Below are 8995 nucleotides of genomic sequence, written 5' to 3'. Positions count from 1 at the left end.
GACTGAAGTTATCCACTCGGGTTCTGGAGCCTAATAGCTGAGTGATAATAAATTTTCCTGAACCTCATGGTTTTGGATCATGTCTCCGCGCTTTTATGCAATGAGTTGCTGCCACATGACTGACTGATCAAATTTGTATTAAGCAGGTGTACCTAATAAAATGGCCACTGAGTGTAATTCAGAATGTAATTTTCCACAAAAGTGGAAACCGATGTATATTTGTGAACTTTGCAAATTCTAAATGCATTACAATTTTCTAACAAACTCCTTAAATTTGCTAATGTTTTATGAAATTCTGATGCCTTTTTAATGTGTAATAAGCTCATATGATTTGCATTAAAACTTGTGAAACATATTTGGTTAATTGAAATAAGAAATTAAATAGCACAGCTTAAGTAATACAGATTTTTTTGTCCAATCAAGCATCTCCTTTAACATATTTCTATTTAGACCAAATGAATCCCCAGCTACTGGATGACCAGGCTTTTCTTTATGCCATGATGTAGAAACAGTGCAAGTTCAAAATCACTACATGATGTTGCCTGTGAAATAACATTTAACTACCTCAGATATTAATATTCAACCAGACTCTGAAACACATTTGTTCAAAAATTTATGCTTAGTGCCAAACTTCTCTACAGCTTCAGAGATAACCCCAGTTTCCAATATTCCAGTACCCATTTACTGAGTGATGCCCATGGATTAACCTTCCCATATCTTAATCTTTTCCTACAAACAATGGATAAGCATTTTTACCAAGTTCATGGAGTGATGCAACATTGTTGTTGAACCACAAAGTGTGAAATTCAAGTCTGATACTTCAATGGTAGTGCAGCCTGTTTTAGTTAGAGTAGCAAGGAGCAGAAAAAAGGACTGCCAGATCACTGATCACTTCAGGTAATTTTGATGACAGAAAAGAAAAAGGCTTGAACGGAACACTGTTCAATTTTGAAAAGAAGTTGCTGCTTACTATCCAAAGTCACATTAATAGTGATGCAATGGGCAACATGTGGAGACATATGAGCACTTACAGGAATCTGACTAACAGGAAATGTGGGGCACAGCAAGTAACAAGATGGATCCAACGTGGAGAGCAAAAGTGGTTTTGAGCTCTGCAGGAATGGTCATGTGTTTCAATTATGTCACGGACAAAATTTTAGAGCATTTAAATTTATATAAAATCACTTGGAATAACACATCGAAATTTAATGACTGCATGTTATGAATTTTACACAACTTGTACAGTTTTGGAGTAGCTTATTTAGATTTATTGACAGATGTCAATAATAACGAATTTATATAGAAAATCTTCTCAATTGCTTAACTACTTTAGGAGACATAATTTTTGTATATGAGACCCAAGCTTGTATAACAATTCAGATATTAACATTGTACTAAAATCTTAATTGCACCAAAAGTATTTTCTATAATGACAAATTGTGAAGGACATCAATGACAAATTGAGAGATTTATTAGGACTACAACTTGAATTGGTAAAATGAGATTAACTACCAAAGTATTTCATATGAAATGGGGATGGAGTATGAGAATACCACAAAATGCAAGCCCTACATTTCCTTACACTGAAATTAGAAACTTAATTGATGTGTGGATGGTGCTAATGAAGCAATTAAATAACTGTTTCAGATATAACTGTACCGCAAAAGAAAGTTGAGTGCAGGCAACTGACTCAAAGTTAAAATTAAAAATGATTTTTGAATTACTTTGCTAAAACATTAACTCCACATTTCCAGTCCTATCAGCAGATTTATATAATTTTAAAGATATATCTAATATGCAAGTGATTTAGAAGCCTCGGCAGTTTAATCTCCACAGGTGTTTCCTGGCTGGGACTTTGGTCATGGATATTAAAATCCGGAAAGTACAATAAAAAGACAAGAGCAGGAATGAGCTCTTGAGTACCACATGGTTCAAAGTGTTTATGGCTCCCATAACTATCATTAATAAAACAAGCAGAAAGTACTTAATAAAGAATTTGATGTTTTCTTCAAGTATTTCAAGCAGATATAATGTAAATAAATATATATACACACACAATACTTTGCAAGAGTGTGATTTAAAATGCAGCAAAAAGTCTGCAAGAATTGCTCTTTACATTTTGTTTCATTTTGCTAGGTGCAGACATGGACGTCATTACCTGAAGTTCACATTGATGGATCTGCTAGCAAGTCATCTTTACTTTTCTAAACCTCTGTTGTTTCAGCTTAGTAAATAATAGAGTTCTGCAAGTCAGCTTTATGGTGAGACTTCAATACTCAGAAGTATCAGAGCTGTGATGGTCTTATTATCAAAGAGTTTTAATGGCTCTTAAGTACTAACTTGCCACTTCAAGCCAAAGCAAACATCCTTGTAATAGTCATTTGCAACTATGGTTGCACCTCTGTGACCACAAAGATGAAGTGATTAAGTGGAATTCAGTAAAAGAGCTTTACTTCAGTATCAAGACCAATAAATCAGAGTGCTAAAATAGTACCAACTCTGATATGGAAAGTTTTCCTGCAACATTGAATATATGAATTCTAGGTTCAATGTGGTGAGAATTCAGTTTCCCTAATATAAGAGAGACAATTCTGAAAACAACTAGTACTAATACATTAACTTGAAAGTGCAGGCAATTTGCTGTTCCACTTGAAAATTGTGGACATCTGCCCCAACAAGGAAACAAGACCAGGAATAAAATTACAAGGCATATTGAGGAGGTGGAGATCACCCATTTTATGTTGATTAGCCAAGGCAATAACGTGTCCATAATGTCTTTAACTGTATAATTAGAAAGAAACTGAAAATTGCAAAACAATTATATTTTTTAAAATTACAATTGACAGGACTACTAATCCAATATGCTGTAACTCAAGTGTCAACGTAACCTCCAAACAAATATTAATATTTAACAGCATCCAGATAAACCAATGTCTCAGGTTCAATTTTCAAACAGATCATTAAAAATATATGTGCTGTCTTATCCTTTTTCAGGGTAGCTAACCTACATGGCATTCTCCATGGGGTTCAGTGCTAAATTACACAAAAAATATTAGAAGTAGCTCTCTGTACATTTGATTCACTCACTAGAATTATGCAAAGATTTCACAAAACCGCTATCAAATTTATTAGCAATTTTATTTTATCCATACTTTTGAAAACATTTTTAGATACTGCAAATTAATAAGCGGAGTAAGGACAGCACAGAGAAAATTGTTAAATGCCTCCTGTGGAAAGAATAGCTTATGTAGTATGTGAATAAAGGTTGAAGATACTTCTTCAGCATAAATTGGACAGTAAATTACAATAACAATTCATGCAGACAGGATTGACAGAGAATTCTTCCTTCTATCAGAAATCATGAATTCATATCTCCTAACTCAAGTGAATCCCATGAGCAATATTCTAGGTTTTCCAATTAATATTTATTCTTCACTCAACATTAACAAATTTTGAACATTTTCTACCCTGGCTATCACACTTCAGTGTTGTCGCGTGACCTAGTGGGCAAGGCATCAGACTAGTAACCTGAAGGTCACTGATTCGAGCCTCAGCTGAGGCGTGTTTGTGTCCTTGAGCCAGGCACTTAACAACACATTGCTCTGCGACGTCACCGGTGCCAAGCTGCATGGGTCCTAGTGCCCTTCCCTTGGACAACATCGGTGGCATGGAGAGGGGAAGGCCTGCAGCTTGGGCAACTGCCGGTCTCCCATACAACCCTGCCCAGGCCTGCGCCCTGGAAACTCCAGGCGCAGATCCATGGTCTCTCAAGACCGACGGATGCCACCACCATCACACTTCAGCAAGTACTAAAATGTAAGTGCAGTTGGGAAGCTATTAACAGTCAAAGCCCATCAGATTAAGATGATCTTTTACATTCAATGCAGTACTAGAACTGCATTGCAGAGATCCTACAGTGTGAGAAATAGGGGTTAGCTTCATCAAATAAATTCTCCATCATATACTATAGTCTGCCCCATGGCTTCAACCTGGACATCGTAAGTCAGCTTGCTGACTAGGTATCAGACAAGGCATAACCTGTACTTGATCAACCTCCATTGTTGGGGTTTCCACAAAACTCCAACAGTAGTTTGGAGTTCTGGTCATGTTAAATACTCGTAATGATGGCTTGCTCTTTAAGTCCAGCACATGACCATTGAAGATGCTTTGCATTTTACACAATCAATTAAACCAAAATAATCTGGTTATTATCCAATTGCAATTTATGGCAGCTTCCTGTGCAAAAGGAGCCACAATTTCTACAAGTGACTATATTTAAAACTATTTCTCTGGCTGCAAAGTATTTTAGAATATCCCAAAATGCACCATGTAAATACAGCTCTTAAGAAAAATACAAGATATTTATAGATTATGACAAAACTAGATTGGAAAAAATGTTTGTGCAATCAAATCTACCCAGTTTAAGGAGAGGACTACATAAGACACAAAATGAAATCTGTCGTCATTTCTAAGCCTGTACATTTAGAATTATAATTCAGATAAGCCAGGTGTTGATGATGAAATTTATCACCTTCTTCTGGTGTGTCAGCACTGACTTTGCTTAAGTGTATATAACAGAGTTCAAGGTTCAACATCTCAAAACCTAAAGCAGATATATATCAGATCATAGACTCTCAATGCAGGCACTGGTGTGACATCACCAAGCGTCTCTGCAAACTCCTTCAAACACTACCTCCCTCCCCCCCCCCCCCCCCCCACCAACTAGCATGATAGATAAATCAATATCCTGTGCTGTACTCTTCCAGCTAACTTCCTCAGCACTAATGCCCTATTCACACTCAGTCAACCCTGCTGCATGGGACACATTAATTACATGCCTAACACCAGACTCCTGAAACAGGCAATCATCAGAGATCAGGACAGAGAAATAAATACTTCAGATATGTTCCCAATGCCTCCCTGGAAAATGCAACACGTGCACATAAGCATAGAAAACCCTGGCCAGTGACCAGTCAACATGGAGGAGTATCCAAACACATCAGAAGCACATAGAAATCAGGCAAAAGCAGGATGGAGTGCTCCACTTCCTTTTCTAACCACTAATTCACCCCTTCAACCACCACTAAATTGGTTTCATTTTGGCCTCCTTAGCTAAAGAATTGGAGTAGAAGGAAGTTGTACTCAAACATAGGGGACTGCCAAAATAAGGTTACTATATCCAATGTTAATTGTATTTCAAACTAGGAACATACAATAAATAAAGGTGACAAAGAGATATTAGTGTTTGTTATGGCTCAGTGGGTAGCTCTTCTGTCCTTCAGTCAGTAGGTCATGGGTTCCTGTCTGCTCCAGAAACCTGAACACAAAAGCTTTGTTTGTCTCGGGATTGCAGAATTGAGGTAGTTAAACCACACTCCATACACTCATGTGGTGCACATGGTACTCTGAAAATATTTTGAAGTGATGTAGGGAGCTATTGATTTCCTGGTGAATCTTTATAATAGCTGGGATTCCCTTCATTTCTTTGGCACACCATGTTGCTTAATTGGGGCAGGAGATTGCTACTGAACACTTTCTAACTAGCATCAGTCACGTGCACTTGTGTGGCCATTAGCCACCACACCATGCTTAAAGTGAACAATGTTATGTTTGTCTTCAAAAAGCAGTGATTATTGTCACTGATACTTGGTGGGGAATAACCTGTGAGACAATTCAGAACTGTTTTGCTCACTGTGGTTTCAAGCATTTGTGCTTTCAGATGCCAAAAATGGCCAAGTGTGAAAATGAAATGATTTCACTACTTCAATAAGTTAACAACTACAAAAAAAATTGAAGGTATTAACAATCATCTTGAATGTTACAATGAAAAAGATTTGGAGAATACAAGTGCTGAAAGGATTTTATGAAAGCAGTACATTATCTGCTCTAGGTGTCTGTGCTGACTGTTCATTTACAGTTAATCAAAAGAACATGGCAGCAGACACTCAATTAATTCATCAGTTGATAACTATAAGCAACTAATACACATTTTTATAGTATTGTAGTTGTATTGATAGTGTTTAGATTTGTTCTGCTTTTCATTTCATTTAAATACATAATTTGTTACTCAGTTAAACAGTTTCTTTTTTTAATGTTACCTTTTTAGTGATCTCAATGAAACTCCAGCTAATTGGGGCAGCTGCTTAATTGGGCCAAAATGTATGTCCCAATTAACTGGAATCCACTATATTTACCTTAACAGTACCCCTTATTAAACTAACAGAATATATACTGTATACAATCAATGAATGCCACAAACCTTTAAAAAGGTTTTAAAAATGTATGGAAGAATTTGCATAAAGTTAGATATTTACAAGTCAGGTCATTCATAACCAAGGGATCCCTGTACTTAAAAAGACTGCAAAGCATGCTGGAAAATTGTGAGATTGTAAAGTATTGGAAATATTTTATTCCACAACATACTTACTATGTTTATCACCTACCACCATATAGAAGAATTCTTCACTCAGAATTTAATACAAATGAATGGAATTAACATATATAGGCTCATTTATACACACAAGAGATTCTACAGATGCTGGAAATCTTGAACAATACACTAAAAAGGCTGGAGGAACTCAACAAGTTAGGCAGCATCTTGGAAGGGAATTAAACAGCCATTGTTTCTGAATCCTTCCTTTCTCAGCCCTGATAAATATTCTCCTTGAAATGTCAACCATTTTCTCCTCTCCATAGATGCCGCCTGGCTTGCAGAGTTCCTCCAGTATTTTGTACACATTGCTCTAGCTTATACCAACCAATTTACACACAACTTTTATTTTTGCAATTGTTAAGGTTATCAACCCCCTTGATATAGTTTCATATGGATACTGGAAACCTGAAAGAAAATATGTCTTTAGATAGAGTGAAAGATGACAGAGCATAAACCAAAGCAAATGCTCGATATAGTGTGTACTATTTAGGACACTCCTGTTTCAAGGATGTTTGCAAAGAAAAAGAATTTCAGGATGTATATTGCATACATTTCTGACATTAAATGTACCTATTGAAACCATTTATGAGATTAAAAGGCAAAAAGATGGGTAATAGAACCAGAAAACAAAATTCAAGAGATATGTGAACAGAAATATTCCCCATATGCAAATTCAAAATCAATCTAACGTTTTATATTTATTAAAATTTCCAAATGAAAACACAATGGAAAGAAATTTTAACTTCCTTTTCCCTGAGCTTCTCTTGAATTCCATTGTTATTTTCTGAACTTCAGGTGAAGTCCTGTGGAGAACCAGGAATCAATGGAACTTGGACATCAAACCCAGTCACGAACTTGTATGCACCTGGTCTGGAAACTGCCAGCATAATTCAGACAGACAGACATACTTTATTGATCCCGAGGGAAATTGGGTTTTGTTACAGCCGCACCAAGAATAGTGAAGAAATATAGTAATGTAAAACCATAAATAATTAAATAATAATAAGTTAATCATGCCAAGTGGAAATAAGTCCAGGACCAGCCGATTGGCTCCGGGTGTCTGACACTCCAAGGGAGGAGTTGTAAAGTTTGATGGCCACAGGTAGGAATGACTTCCTACGACGCTCAGAGTTACATCTCGGTGGAATGAGTCTCTGGTTGAATGTACTCCTGTGCCTAACCAGTACATTATGGAGTGGATGGGAGTCATTGTCCAAGATGGCATGCAACTTGGACAGCATCCTCTTTTCAGATACCACTGTCAGAGTCCAGTTCCACCCCCACAACATCACTGGCCTTATGAATGAGTTTGTTGATTCTGTTGGTGTCTGCTACCCTCAGCCTGCTGCCCCAGCACACAACAGCAAACATGATAGCACTGGCCACCACAGACTCGTAGAACATCCTCAGCATCGTCCAGCAGATGTTAAAGGACCTCAGTCTCCTCAGGAAATAGAGACGGCTCTGATTCTTCTTGTAGACAGCCTCAGTGTTCTTTGACTAGTCCAGTTTATTGTCCATTCGTATCCCCAGGTATTTGTATTCCTCCACTATGTCCACACTGACCTCTTGGATGGAAACAGGGGTTACCGGTGCCTTAGCCCTCCTCAGGTCCACCACCAGCTCCTTAGTCTTTTTCCACAGTAAGCTGCAGATGATTCTGGTCACACCATGTGACAAAGTTTCCCACCGTAGCCTTGTACTCAGCCTCATCTCCCTTGCTGATGCATCCAACTACGGCAGAGTCATCAGAAAACTTCTGAAGATGGCAAGACTCTGTGCAGTAGTTGAAGTCCGAGGTGTAGATGGTGAAGAGAAAGGGAGACAGGACAGTCCCCTGTGGAGCCCCAGTGTTGCAAAAAAAAAACTATGCATTGTATTTTAGGGTATTTTATGTCATGTTAAAATACATATTAAAAAAACTTTTTCAAAATGTTTTAACATTGAGCTTAAATAATTACATAGCCATAAAAACACTTTCACTGCATTTCTACCTTAGCCCAATGGTACTCAAAATCCCATCTGGAATTTGTGCTAAATATTTTTATAGTTGGTTTGTCATCATCTAAATTGCAGCTCATTCAAATCTCTTCTGTGAATATTTTGTCTCTCACTAAGTCCAGCTTGAATGCCAGCCATGCTCATGGACCTACATTTGCTCAAATTTAAAAACTTTTTAATTTTTTGTCATGATTATACTCCTCACCCAATTTGTACAACCACTATTAGGTAAGAATATTTCACATCCTTCTCCATACCACCACCGCCACCACCCCTCCCCACCATACAATTTTTATGCCCAACTTTGGCCTCTTATACTACATCTTCCTTTCATCTCACCATTGTACTATCAGGATATTGTTATTTGGTCCTCTGTGTCTGTGACACAGCTCTTTGTGTAATTATCTGAATACCATTCCCAATATGGTATTTGCTATGTGTTTCTATTTATAACACTTTACAGGCAACATGTTTCAGACTGCAGCAACCTCTAATCTTTCAATTACTTAAAATCTATGCTTCCAGTGCTGAGGAACAGACTTGTAGGGTGTTTTCTTTTTT

Source organism: Hemitrygon akajei, chromosome 3 (genome assembly GCF_048418815.1).
Source record: "Hemitrygon akajei chromosome 3, sHemAka1.3, whole genome shotgun sequence".
Classification (NCBI taxonomy): Eukaryota; Metazoa; Chordata; class Chondrichthyes; order Myliobatiformes; family Dasyatidae; genus Hemitrygon; species Hemitrygon akajei.
The sequence above is the reverse complement of the archived record's forward strand: the minus strand, read 5'-3'. Positions refer to the sequence as shown.